This window comes from Oncorhynchus gorbuscha, linkage group LG03 (genome assembly GCF_021184085.1).
Source record: "Oncorhynchus gorbuscha isolate QuinsamMale2020 ecotype Even-year linkage group LG03, OgorEven_v1.0, whole genome shotgun sequence".
In the NCBI taxonomy this organism is placed as follows: Eukaryota; Metazoa; Chordata; class Actinopteri; order Salmoniformes; family Salmonidae; genus Oncorhynchus; species Oncorhynchus gorbuscha.
In genome coordinates this window covers 92,851,077-92,865,991 of record NC_060175.1, presented here as the reverse complement: position 1 = coordinate 92,865,991, position 14,915 = coordinate 92,851,077, and the positions used below count along the sequence as shown (strand labels likewise).

General features: G+C 45.7%; 1 long non-coding RNA gene across 2 annotated transcripts; it reads right to left on the bottom strand.

Moving 5' to 3' along the window:
• Window positions 1-573: 573 nt before the first annotated feature.
• On the bottom strand, window positions 574-10,920 carry LOC124023049. 2 transcript variants are annotated; one of them, XR_006836659.1, is made up of 3 exons: window positions 8,707-8,767; window positions 1,628-1,690; window positions 574-900 (listed from the first exon to the last, which is right to left on the bottom strand). It is a non-coding gene; the product is annotated as an uncharacterized LOC124023049 (long non-coding RNA). The 2 variants fall into 2 exon arrangements; XR_006836660.1 differs by lacking the exons at window positions 574-900; window positions 1,628-1,690 and adding exons at window positions 2,422-5,129; window positions 10,363-10,920 and having other exon boundaries at window positions 8,707-8,981.
• Between the last annotated feature and the right edge of the window lie 3,995 nt (window positions 10,921-14,915).

Sequence of the window (14,915 nt, the reverse complement as noted above, 5' to 3'; positions counted from 1 at the left end):
CCCCCAAAGGTGCAAAACCTAAACCTATAGGGGAGGGTCAGGCATCTATCCGCGGCAGCTCAGGTGCGGGACGCAGACCCCGCTCCACCGCTGGCTCACCCCACTTTGGTGGCATCTCTGATGCAGGGACCGTCGCCGCCGACCCCGGACCTGGGACTCTCGTAGTGGGCCCCAGACTGGAGACTGTCGTTGCTGGAGGCTCCGGACTGGGCACCGTCGTCGCTGGGGGCTCCGGACTGGAGACCTTCGTCGCTGGGGGCTCCGGACTGGAGCCCATCGTCGCTGGAGGCTCCGGATTGGAGACCATCGTCGCTGGGGGCACCGGACTGGGCACAGTCGTCGCTGGGAGCTGGAGACCATCGTCACTGGAGGCTCCGGACTGGAGACCGTCGTCGCTGGGGGCTCCAGACTGGGCACCCTCGTCACTGGGGGCTCCGGACTGGAGACCTTCGTCGCTGGGGGCTCCGGACTGGAGACCTTCGTCGCTGGGGGCTCCGGACTGGAGACCTTCGTCGCTGGAGGCTCCGGACTGGGCACACGCTGGAGGCTTCGTGCCATAGATCATCACTGGAGGCTTCGTGCCATGGATCATCACTGGAGGCTTCGTGCCATGGATCATTATTGGAGGCTTCTTGCCATGGATCATCACTGGAGGGAGGAGACCCATTTTTTGGGGGGGTATGCCTCTCGGGCTTCCCTGCCAGCAGTGTTAGTCTCGTCGACTCCATCCTCCGGTATCCCTCTTCGCACTGCTCCACAGAATCCCAGGCGGGCTCTGGCAGTCTCCCTGGGTCGACCGACCACCTCTCTACCTCCTCCCAGGTTGTCTCATACCCCTGGCCATGCTGCTCCTCCTTACCATGCTGCTTGGTCCTTTGATGGTGGGAAGTTCTGTCATGGCTGTTGAAAGGAGCGGACCAAGGTGCAGCGTTGTGAGCGTACATGTTCTTTAATTAAGAAAAGACGCCGAACAAAACAATATACACTACAAAACAAAACTGTGAAGCTTAAGGCTAAGTGCCATAAAGAAAGTCAACATCCCACAAAGATAGGTGGGAAAAAAGGCTACCTAAGCATGGTTCCCAATCAGAGACAACGATAGACAGCTGCCCCTGATTGAGAACCATACCCGGCCAAAACATAGAAATAGAAAATCATAGAAACATAAGACATAGAATGCCCACCCCAACTCACGTCCTGACCAAACCAAAATAGAGACATAAAAGGATCTCTAAGGTCAGGGCGTGACAGTGTGTGCGTGTGTGTCTGGGGGCAAAATATCCTCATTGTGCTGCCTGTGTAAACGCAGCCGAAGTGAAAATTCTACGGAAATTAAGATTCGGCCCAGACGGCTGACTCATCTCCCATTCAATCTCAATTCAGGCAAGTGTCAGTATGTCCTCCTGTTCTACATCACATCTGTTGGTTTCAGGGAGGAACTGGTATGTCATTAATGGGAACAAGTGACATTGGAAACTCTTTTAACTTCCTCTATTGTAAACAAATCTCCATTCTGTAATAATAACGATCTATTAATCTGAATTGAAAATGTGCACCATCTCATTGAGGTTATTTTCACCAAGTATGTAGTGTCGTGGGAACATGATGCCACAGCCCATGATATTACCCTCGAAACAGCAAGGACCAAAGGGTTTCCCAACCCCACTAACATGGACGATATTCCCATCATCTGAGAGAGAGAGAGAGGGAGAGAGAGATGAGAGAGACACAGACAGAGAGAGGAAGGGAGGAGAGACAGAGAGCGAGGATGAGGGAGAAAGAGAGAGAGAAGGGGAGAGAGAGAGAAAGAAGCTTTGTCAGTGAGGACTGTTGATAATAGATGTGATTTATGCTGATTGATTGATTGATTGATTATCCAACTGTATTATGCTCAAATGTTATTTTAAGTTTCACTAACAGTGCACCATTGTCACCTTCCAATTGTTCTTCGCAAAAAAATGTCTAGTGTCAGGACCCGGTTACGAACCCGGGTCTCCGGAGTGAGAAACAGTCACTTAACCAACTGAGCCACGAATAGTTGGCAGAACCCAGAAGATGAGGCAGACACAGCAGTACTTGAGACGGTGTATTTAATGAAGTAAAAAGTGAAGTTCTTCAGGACAACATGTAACTCCACAACCTCAAAAGGAATTCCACAAGAACAAAGGTAATCCTCCAAGACAAAAAGGTAAATCCACAAGGTGGACGGTATAGCACAAAAAGCCTCAAAAGATACTCAAAAACAAACAAACAAGAACAAAAAACAGAATTCCACAAGAGAGTCCACCGGGATCAACAAGAGTTCACAGAGTACTAGGGCTGGGTGCTAACATACAAACACAGAGCAAAGAACTGAGGAAAACAAAGGGTTTAAATACAATCAGGGGAAAGGAGGCACAGGTGCAAATAATAATGGGGATCAAGGGAAAACAAAAGGTCAAAAGGCACAATGGGGGCATCTAGTGACCAAAAACCGGAACAACCCTGGCCAAATCTTGAAAACTAGAAACACCTGCAGTGGAATTTCACTTGAAACTATTTTTAGGATGTCCAGAAGGAAATTATTATCTAGGTAAACCGCTATGTTAACAGCTAGGTAAACCGCTAGGTAAACAGGTAGGTAAATATCTAGGTGAACAGCTAGGTGAACAAGTAGGTAAACAGCTAGGTAAACAGCTAGGTAAATATCTAGGTGAACAGCTAGATAAACAGCAAGATAAATGTGCTGCACTTGATGCTCTAATATTTTCAAACTCTGGATTTAGTGCCTAGCTGTCCCATCTAGTCAGAATGTTCTGGTCTATTTTGCACACTGTGTACAGCAATTAGCAAGGGGAAATGCTCTTGTAGCATCCCAATGTTATGGACATGATCACTGGGTCAAACAGGGCTCTACGACACGCATCTATACACATACATAACATTACTTCAGGATTCATTAAGTAAAACAAATTCAATCTCTGGTGAAAAACAACAAAACAATAAAAAATAAAGCAAGAGGGAGACAATAATAAAAAAGGTAGCCTGCAGTGTGTGTGGCTCGGTTGCTGCAGACATGATCCTTTCCGGATCCTTGGTTGCTTGGTTGCTTGTAAATATTTTTGGAGTTGTCATGGGAGCCATCCCCGGCTTAAGACACTGTTTAAACAATCTCTATCCGTGTGTGTGTGTGTGTGTGTGTGAGTGTGTGGGACGGGGAGAGAGATGGAGACACTATCATTAGTGCTCCCATGAGGGCTTCTGTCACAACACACACAACACACTCAGCAAACACTGGTGCCACTAAGGGGGAGGAGAGGAGTGTGGCTAAAAAATAGCAGTGTAGAGTGTGGATAGAGAGACGGCAAGGCTCTCTGGCACCTTAGACAACTGCTCGCCATGCCAGGTAACCTGGCCGAGACCTGGCCGAGACCTGGCTGGAAGGCAGCTGAGCACCGGAGGGATGGAGGAACACAGAGGCGAGAACGAGAGAACAGGGCTGGTTGGCGTTCGTAGTAAGAGAGTATGTCTGAAAAACACAGGGGCTTCCCTCAATCCCTCCCTGGCCAGGCCCTGGGAACTTTGACTCAACTGATTCCTCAACAACAACATCACCAGCTAGAATACGTGTATGGATCTTAACACCACAGCCACTGATCTAGAAGATACATACAGCAGGTCTTAATTCTTAAAATGTGACTATGGAGGTGGTAGGATAGGGCTTGTGCCACTTAGACAAAGTAGTGTTTGTGGTAGGATAGGGTCTGTGCCACTTAGACAAAGTAGTGTTGGTGGTAGGATAGGGCTTGTGCCACTTAGACAAAGTAGTGTTGGTGGTAGGATAGGGCTTGTGCCACTTTGACAAGTAGTGTTTGTGGTAGGATAGGGTCTGTGCCACTTAGACAAAGTAGTGTTGGTGGTAGGATAGGGCTTGTGCCACTTAGACAAAGTAGTGTTGGTGGTAGGATAGGGCTTGTGCCACTTTGACAAGTAGTGTTTGTGGTAGGATAGGGTCTGTGCCACTTAGACAAAGTAGTGTTGGTGGTAAGATAGGGCCTGTGCCACTTAGGCAAAGTAATGTTGGTGGTAGGATAGGGCCTGTGCCACTTAGACAAAGTAGTGTTGGTGGTAGGATAGGGCCTGTGCCACTTAGGCAAAGTAGTGTTGGTGGTAGGATATGGCTTGTGCCTCTTAGGCAAAGTAGTGTTGGTGGTAGGATAGGGCCTGTGCCACTTAGGCAAAGTAGTGTTGGTGGTAGGATACGGCCTGTGCCACTTAGGCAAAGTAGTGTTGGTGGTAGGATAGGGCCTGTGCCACTTAGGCAAAGTAGTGTTGGTGGTAGGATAGGGCCTGTGCCACTTAGGCAAAGTAGTGTTGGTGGTAGGATAGGGCCTGTGCCACTTTGGCAAAGTAGTGGTGGCGATAAGGTAGGGCCTGTAGCTGGTGATGATGGTGGTAGGGCAGGGTGTGACCAGTGACAGCCAGGTTAGGTATTGGCGGTGATTGTAGGGCAGGTTTGGACCAGTGACAGCCAGGTTAGGTATTGGTGGTGGTTGTAGGGCAGGTTTGGACCAGTAACAGCCAGGTTAGGTAGTGCTAGTTGTTGAAGGGCGGGGTCTCATGCTGCTGGTGAGTCACTGATGATGAGCTGTGATGGGGCCGTGCTTGATAGCCCAGCGCCCGCCAAGCTGACATGGTTAATGAGACTTGGTGAGCCGCTGTCTCACTGGCTGCTCCCAACAGGACACTGCAACACTAACACACAGCACGCATGCACACACAAAGACACACACAAACACTCACACCTAAACAGGGCGCTATGCCTCGGTCCGCTCTGAGCACAGAAGAGGGTCCATGGTCTGTTGGCACAGTCAGCACCATCACACTGTCGCAACACACGGAATGGAGGTCCTCACTGTCTGTGCCAATATCATAAAATAAACACTTGTGATTGATCCTAATGATATGACACGCAGGCAGCTGGCAGCCACAGAACATAAAAAAAAGAGATGAACTGATTCCCAAATGGCACCACTACTTTGAACCAGGGCCAATAGGGTGCTGTGGTTTCACAGATGACTGAGGTGGCAAACCAAACCAGGCAGAACCTCTTCACAGTGTTTTGTCTTCGCCCTTCACTGTTTTTGTGTCTGCAAATAAAAGCAAAACAGCAAGAAACTGTTTCAAAATTCAGTAAGGCAAAATAACAGACACAGATTGAAAATCTGACTTTCCTATCGAGAGTCTGCTATGGCCTTGTGCACCATCGAGAACATCCTGACTGGTTGCATCACTGCCTGGTATGGCAACTGCTCGGCCTCCGACTGCAAGGCACTACAGAGGGTAGTGCGTACGGCCCAGTACATCACTGGGGCCAAGCTTCCTGCCATCCAGGACCTCTATATCAGGCAGTGTCAGAGGAAGGCCCTAAAAATGATCAAAGAGTCCAGCCACCCTAGTTATAGACTGTTCTCTCTTCTACCACACGGCAAGTGGTACCAGAGCGCCAAGTTGAGGTCCGAAAGGCTTCTTAACAGCTTCTACCCCCAAGTCATACGACTTCTAAACAGCTCATCAAAGGGCTCCCCAGACTCCTCTTTTACGCTGCTGCGACTCTCTGTTTATAATCTATGTATAGTCGCTATAACACTAACCACATGTACATATTATTTCAACTAACCGGTGCCCCCGCACATTGACTCTCTACTGGTACCTGCTGTATATATTATCGGAAATTACCTCAACTAACCGATGCCCCCGCACATTGACTCTCTACCGGTATCTGCTGTATATATTATCGAAAATTACCTCAACTAACCGATGCCCCCGCACATTGACTCTCTACCGGTACCTGCTGTATATATTATCGAAAATTACCTCAACTAACCGATGCCCCCGCACATTGACTCTCTACCGGTACCTGCTGTATATATTATCTCAATTACCTCAACTAACCGATGCCCCCACACATTGACTCTCTACCGGTACCTGCTGTATATATTATCTCAATTACCTCAACTAACCGATGCCCCCGCACATTGACTCTCTACCGGTACCTGCTGTATATATTATCTCAATTACCTCAACTAACCGATGCCCCCGCACATTGACTCTCTACCGGTACCTGCTGTATATATTATCTCAATTACCTCAACTAACCGATGCCCCCGCACATTGACTCTCTACCGGTACCTGCTGTATATATTATCTCAATTACCTCAACTAACCGATGCCCCCGCACATTGACTCTCTACCGGTACCCTGTATATATTATCTCAATTACCTCAACTAACCGATGCCCCCGCACATTGACTCTCTACCGGTACCTGCTGTATATATTATCTCAATTACCTCAACTAACCGATGCCCCGCACATTGACTCTCTACCGGTACCTGCTGTATATATTATCTCAATTACCTCAACTAACCGATGCCCCCCATTGATGTACCTGCTGTATATATTATCTCACATTGACTCTCTACCGGTACCTGCTGTATATATTATCGAAAATTACCTCAACTAACCGATGCCCCCACACATTGACTCTCTACTGGTACCTGCTGTATATATTATCTCAATTACCTCAACTAACCGATGCCCCCGCACATTGACTCTCTACCGGTACCTGCTGTATATATTATCTCAATTACCTCAACTAACCGATGCCCCCACACATTGACTCTCTACCGGTACCTGCTGTATATATTATCTCAATTACCTCAACTAACCGATGCCCCCACACATTGACTCTCTACCGGTACCTGCTGTATATATTATCTCAATTACCTCAACTAACCGATGCCCCCACACATTGACTCTCTACCGGTACCTGCTGTATATATTATCTCAATTACCTCAACTAACCGATGCCCCCACACATTGACTCTCTACCGGTACCTGCTGTATATATTATCTCAATTACCTAAACTAACCGATGCCCCCACACATTGACTCTCTACCGGTACCTGCTGTATATATTATATCAATTACCTCAACTAACTGATGACCCCGCACATTGACTCTCTACCGGTACCTGCTGTATATAGCCTCGCTTGTTATTTTACTGCTTCTGTTGAACTATTTGTTACTTTTATTTTCTATTTTCTATAGATTTTCTCAAATCTAAAATATATTTTGATTTGTTTAACACTTTCTTGGTTACTACATGATTCCATCCATGTGTTATTTCATAGTTTTGAAGTCTTCACTATTCTACAATGTAGAAAATAGTAAAAATAAAGAAAAACCCTTGAATGAGTTGGTTTGTCCAAACTTTGGACTGGTACTGTAGATACTTTGGATACTTTGTCAAGAGTGTGCATATTGTGAAGTACTGAGTTATTGTGTTGCTGATTGTGTTTAAGGCTTAGATGGATGGATGGATGGATGGATGGATGGATGGATGGATGGATGGATGGAGAGGAGAGCACTAAGATATTCTAGGAGGCCTGTTCATCTGGGGGTGCGTCCTTTGGGCCATGGTCAAAAATAGTGCACTATGTAGGGACTAGGGTGTCATTTGGGATGGACCCTAAGAAGTTCTAGGAGTCCTGTTGATGTAAAGTGAAGGAGCTGGACAGGAGCCTGTATGTGAACCCAAGCATGGGAAAGCAAACCTCAGACGTAGAGTGGAAAACCACATACATCATTTTTAAGATTAATGGGGAGCTGTGCTGGGGCGTGCAGATTCTTGTGGCGTCTACCACCCGCCAGCCAAACCAGAGGGGGAGTCCACATACAGAACCCAGTCGGACTGACTGGCGTGGTAACGTTATCGTGGTGCCCCAATCCATCCCTCGCTCTGCCTGGCTGTATCATCTCCAGCTTTACTAGGGTTGCATCCCAAATGGCACCCTATTCCCTTTACTGTGCACTACTTTGGACCAGGGCCCATTAGGATTCTGGTCACATGTAGTGCACTAGGAAATAGGGTTCCAATTAGGATGCAGATTAGGAGAGATTGTCAGATAGTGAGGAAAATAAGCAGTAAGGTTGCATGCTATAAAGTGTACTACTTTTGATCAGAGCCCCAATGGCACCCTATTCCCTATTTAGTGGACGGACGACTCTGGTCAAAAGTAGTGCACTAGACTGTATAGGGACTTGAGGATAGGATGCCACTTCAGACATACTTTTAACTAGAATGCATGGCATGTGGCTGAGGCCCTGACTATAACCCCTTGACAAGGATGGGTTTAACAATAAGGTCCGCCAGACTGGCAAATGTCTAGATAACTCTCAGCATCCCCACAATACACTCCCTCTTGCTCTGATATAGTAGCAGACCTAGCAGTGCTTGATGGCTAATCTATAGAGATAGCTATAGTGATAGATAGCAGTGGGATGCTGGAGGCTTTGGGATGGCAGATGCCTGGAGACAGAGAGATAGCAGTGGTTGGTAACAGGGCCTGTCTTGAACAAAGGGCCACACTGAGAAGTTAACTTACCGTAGCAAGATAACTACAACGGAATCCCCGATTGGCGAGAGCGAGAGAGATCGGCTAACTCCCTGAGGAATGAGATATTGTCTCCCTTTCTTCCTTAAGACATTTTGTTGTTTTCTTCTTTATCGGCCTGTGTGATCCTACTCTATCTGCCTTGGCCACCTCCAGCTCCACCTCCTTCTCCAGCTCTACCTCCTTCTCCAGCTCTACCTCCTTCACCAGCTCTACCTCCTTCTCCAGCTCTACCTCCTTCACCAGCTCTACCTCCTTCTCCAGCTCTACCTCCTTCTCCAGCTCGACCTCCTTCTCCAGCTCGACCTCCTTCTCCAGCTCGACCTCCTACTCCAGCTCGACCTCCTACTCCAGCTCAACCTCCTACTCCAGCTCGACCTCCTTCTCCAGCTCGACCTCCTTCTCCAGCTCTACCTCCTTCTCCAGCTCTACCTCCTTCTCCAGCTCGACCTCCTTCTCCAGCTCTACCTCCTTCTCCAGCTCGACCTCCTTCTCCAGCTCCAGCCGAGAGAGATAGTGCCCAGAGCTGCTTGGTTTGAAAATGCCTGTTTCAGAGAGATTCACAGGAAACAGCTCTGATCCATCAATCCTCCAAACATGAGTTAGTTCAAAACCCACATACTCAGAGAATGAGCTAACCGTTAAGGCAGGCAGAAAACACATTTTGAAAAAGAGCACAGAAATGTGGGTGAAGAGCACATAGAAATGTGTATGAAGAGCACATAGAAATGTTGATAAAGAGCACATAAAACTGTTGATGAAGAGCACATAGAACTGTTGATGAAGAGCACATAGAACTATTGATGAAGCACACATAGAACTGTTGATGAAGAGCACATAGAACTATTGATGAAGCACACATAGAAATGTTGATGAAGAGCACATATAACTGTTGATATAGAGCACATAGAACTGTTGATGAAGAGCACATAGAACTGTTGATGGAGAGCACATAGACATGTTGATGAAGAGCACATAGAACTGTTGATGAAGAGCACATAGAACTGTTGATGAAGAGCACATAGAACTGTTGATGAAGAGCACATAGAACTGTTGATGAAGAGCACATAGACATGTTGATGAAGAGCACATAGAACTGTTGATGAAGAGCACGTAGAAATGTTGATGAAGAGCACATAGAAATGTTGATGAAGAGCACATAGAACTGTTGATGAAGAGCACATAGACATGTTGATAAAGAGCACAAAGACATGTTGATGAAGAGCACATAGAACTGTTGATGAAGAGCACATAGAAATGTTGATGAAGAGCACATAGAAATGTTGATGAAGAGCACACATAGAACTGTTGCTGAAGAGCACACATAGAACTGTTGATGAAGCGCACATAGAACTGTTGATGAATAGCACATAGAACTGTTTATGAAGAGCACATATAACTGTTGATGAAGAGCACATAGACATGTCGATGAAGAGCACATAGAACTGTTGTTGAAGAGCACATATAGCTGTTGATGAAGAGCACATAGAACTGTTGATGAAGCGCACATAGAACTGTTGATGAATAGCACATAGAACTGTTTATGAAGAGCACAGACATGTCGATGAAGAGCACATAGAACTGTTGTTGAAGAGCACATATAGCTGTTGATGAAGAGCACATATAACTGTTGATGAAGAGCACATAGAAATCTTGATTAAGCGCACATAGAACTGTTGATGAAGAGCACATAGAACTGTTGATAAAGAGCACAGAATTGTTGATGAAGAGCACATAGAAATGTTGATATAGAGCACAAATACATTTTTACTGAAGAGCCATTGACATGTTGATAAAGAGCACATATAACTGTTGATGAGGAGCAAATAGACATGTTGATGAAGGCAACATAGACATGTTAATGATGAGCACATAGAACTGTTGATGAAGAGCACATAGAACTGTTGATGAAGAGCATGAACTTACCTGCACAGTCGGCCACTGAGCCTCGGCTCCAGCCCGAGTGTCTGTTCTTGTGATAGTCCTAAAGACAGACAGATGCACAAGTTACTGTACAATCACAGCTCTCTGCACACATTCAAGACCACTCTTAAGATATATTTTCCCACAGGCCTACAAAAAACACTGTTGTCTTTTCTGTGTTCTCATGTCCAGTGTACTACCGTACTGTACTAGCCTTGTGTTCTACACTAATCTGTCATCATGTTTAGTGTACCCCACTGGTTAGTCTTTAAGTTTTGTGTACTTCTATATTCCTGTTGATTTGAAAGTGTAATTGTAATGCTTTGCTATTAATCTCGTTAATCTCGTTAATCTCGTTAATCTCGGTTTTTTTCTGTTCTTTGGATTTCTTCCCCTGAAGCAGACCATCGTTTGTTGCCACATTGGTGCGCAGTACAGTACACACAGACAGGATACGTACATGGACAGACTCAGAGAGAGTTAATCACCAGATGTTTTTTGTTCTCTTTGCTCTACTCCACCTCCCCAAGTAGAGCCAACCAACCACAACCCAAAGAGGAGGAAGACAACTGCTTTTCATTCGTACTTGAGGAAACACATTTCTGCTTTTCCTCCTCTACGCCGCAAAACTGTCAATAAATGACCCCAAAGATGTAACAGGTCATTGTTGATTGTGGGAACGGTTCAGAAGTAGCCAATTATGTAGCTACATACTGTATGAGAACACCGAGGTCTGGGGGAACTCAGTCAGGGTCTCAACTTACTGTTGAGAGTTAGAATAGTATAATACTTAAGGTGCCATTTCAAAACCGGTTGCAGCAGTTTTCCTCTTGTTGTATGTCACTCACTGACAGTCACTCAATTAGTCCATGTTAGTAAAAAAAACTTTGATTGGTAAATTAGTCTAGTTAGTCTAGCCAACTATCTAAACTTGTAGTAATCATGGCCGAATTATCAGCATGCCCAGGGGCCCTGACCTGCAGGGGGCCACCATTGATTTTGTTAGTCACTATCACTCAGATATCAGATTAACCTGGCATAAATCATGCCAAAATGTGTATAATTGCAGGTAATTTGCTGTAAAACTACAATATAACAAAAAAACTATTCTGTTAAGCAAAGGTATTTTTTTGAAACCTTTTGTTAATAAAATAAATGTTCTACTAAACAGATCACTCTGTATTTATTAAATTCCACGTTTTATCCCCGGTGCCCCTGTCCAGACTCCACTAAAACCTGGTGTCAAATCCTCCCCGCCCTGTCCCGACCTCACTAAAACCTGGGGTCAAATCCTCCCCGCCCTGTCCCGACTCCACTAAAACCTGGGGTCAAATCCTCCCCGCCCTGTCCCGACCTCACTAAAACCTGGGGTCAAATCCTCCCCGCCCTGTCCCGACCTCACTAAAACCTGGGGTCAAATCCTCCCCGCCCTGTCCCGACCTCACTAAAACCTGGGGTCAAATCCTCCCCGCCCTGTCCCGACCTCACTAAAGGCTGGGGTCAAATCCTCCCCGCCCTGTCCCGACCCCACTAAAACCCGGACCCTGGTTACGACCCTGGAAGCAGCTACAACCTTTACTCAAAAGGACCACATTTCAGTGACCTTCTCAGATTACCCATACTTGCGTTCTAAATAGTATGCATTTTAAGTATGCAAAAAAAAACGATGGGACATTTAGAAAATGTAGTGTGCTGTTGCCCTTTTCTGCAGTCAAAGACCAAAAGGGCCCTCTTTGGCCTCATGGGTGGAATGTTATTCATATTTTTCATAATTTAATCATTCATAAAAACATAATTTTTTTAACAACAAAATTCCGGTGTTTCTATGTCTAACAGTTTTGCAAACTCAAAATGCAAAACAATACAACTCTATATCTGACATCATACTTGTCTTCTTTTTTTGTATGCCCATAACCATGTGTGTGAGCTGTGACCTTTGGTTTCAAATTTTTAAAAAAATGAAGACTAGCAAGAATCACTCTGTGTGACCCTGATTTATCCCACAGGAGTAAAAGGTTAAATGCCAGGATGTCATACTCATTTAGGCTTTTAGGCAAATTCAATTCAATTCAAATTTAGGCAAATTCTAATAGAATTTGCTGCACACTAATTCAGGAAGAGAATCGTCTTTCGAGACTCACGTGTGTTTGACAAGAGCTGATAATCAGCTGAGGGGACGTGCTGGACCAAAATGAACGGATGCCGGGAATCAACACAAATTCATTAGATCACGTATTCTCAGTAGAATGAGCATAGAATGCTGATATTTGTTGCTTACTGCATTAGTTTTTACGAAACAGTATGTTCTAAATATAGTAGTATGTAGTATGATTAGTGCACAATATGCAGTTGAAGTAAGTAGTAGGCAAGCCAGATGTAGGCCAGTGTCTACCGATCTCTACACAGGTGGGAATGATATGCCTTCTGGAGAGGCCACAGACAGCTGCTCCATCAGGTCAGACGAGACAGAGAGAAAAGAAGCCAATGCTGGGGTTAGTCTGTCTGACAACCACACTGGGGTTGTAGGAGAGGGGAAGGTGAGGGAGGAGAGCGAGGGAGCAGAGGAGAGGAAGACACAGAGACAAGGAGGAATGCAGCTCCTTCTCCAATCCTTCAGCCATGTCTACTCTCTTTCTTTACCTTTTCTCAACCACAAGCTCTGGGATTTCTCTGGCTGGCCTCATCTCTGTGATGATGACGCTTAGCTAGGATTGTTTGGGGTTTTGTTTTAGCAGAAGTATTCAGTGTAGTTTATGGACTCTGCTCAAAAGTAGTGCACTATACAGGGAATATGGTGCCATTTGGGACACAGGCAACAAGGCTCTGATCAATTCTTTGGTTGGGAACAGCAGAAAGCAGCATTGGGCCCATTTGATCTGTTCATCTAATATGGATTTTAAGTGATGGATTTACAGTCAAGTCACAGTGAAACCACAGATGTGTGTCTTAGTAGAGATGATAAACGATGTCTTTAATACCCCCCCAGTGTAACACCCCTGGATCTCTACCATCTACTGTGGCATGTTGTTTTGTTTCTGACTGAGGGCTCTACATATTAGAGTATGCAGTTGAGCAATACTAAATCATCAACAATGGTTTATATGAATACCATCTGCACAAACAGTCCTCATCAACAACAGTCTGTATAAATACCACCTGCACAAACAGTCATCATCAACAACGGTCTGTATAAATACCATCTGCACAAACAGTCATCATCAACAACAGTCTGTATAAATACCATCTGCACAAACAGTCATCATCAACAACAGTCTGTATAAATACCATCTGCACAAACAGTCATCATCAACAACGGTCTGTATAAATACAATCTGCACAAACAGTCATCATCAACAACGGTCTGTATAAATACCATCTGCACAAACAGTCATCATCAACAACGGTCTGTATAAATACCATCTGCACAAACAGTCATCATCAACAACGGTCTGTATAAATACCATCTGCACAAACAGTCATCATCAACAACGGTCTGTATAAATACCATCTGCACAAACAGTCATCATCAACAATGATCTCACTGGGTCTGGATAAATCTGCCTAAAAGTTTATTCTGTTAACCCAAGAACCCCAGTCTACTACTTAAACATGAACTTAGGACCACATTGCTCTGCAGAAGCCATTAGTCTAAAACTAAACTGCTTCCAAAAACAAAAAACAGTAGCGTTGTGTCTGTCCATAGCAGATCCCTATCTGATCCTGAGGGGCTTTATCAGTGTCATTGGAGCTAGCCTGCATTTCCACACTGTGACAGAGTCAACAAGCTGGAGCTGCAGAGACGCTGGCCTTCCCTGGGGGATTTGTGGAAGCAGATACCCATCTTTCTCCTGAGTCCTGGGCTATAAATATCACCACATGGATTACTGCAGGAGAAGCCAGGTGAGCATGTGTGAGAGTGTGTGTGTGTGTGCCCACAACCCTCAGAGAGAGAGAGAGAGGGGGGGGAAGAGGGTAGTGGGGGTACAGGTTTGATTGTGTAAGCCCTTTTCATCGTGTAAAAACCACTGTTGTGAAATGCCAGGGCAGAGAGATGGATATCAGAGATACAGTACTTGATGGGAAAGAATAGAACAACAGCCTGTGTGTGTGTCCTGTCAATTCTATTATTACTACAGTAAACCAGATAGGGAGAGAGAGGCCTTGGCTTGGCTTTCACTCTCACCTCCTTTGTTCAGCCAGATAGAACCTGACCTTAGTAGAATCAACATGTTCATAGGCTCTGGTTCTGAAGTGCTGGATCAGGGAGCGTTCTCAGGCCAGTGAGGACACAGAGACACAGCTGCAGCCACAGGGCCCGGCCAGGCCGAAGGAAACAGGGTTCACACATGCATACACACACACACACACAGTGGGAGGGGGATGGAGGGGGGCTGAAACTAAGCCTGTGGGGACAGAAGGAAGAGGGCAGAGGAAAGGGTCGACAGGGAACGGCTGGGAGTGGAAGGCCAGCCAGCGAGATAACAGCCTACCACAATAGCTCATTTTCACACACACACACACACACACACACACACACACACACACACACACACACA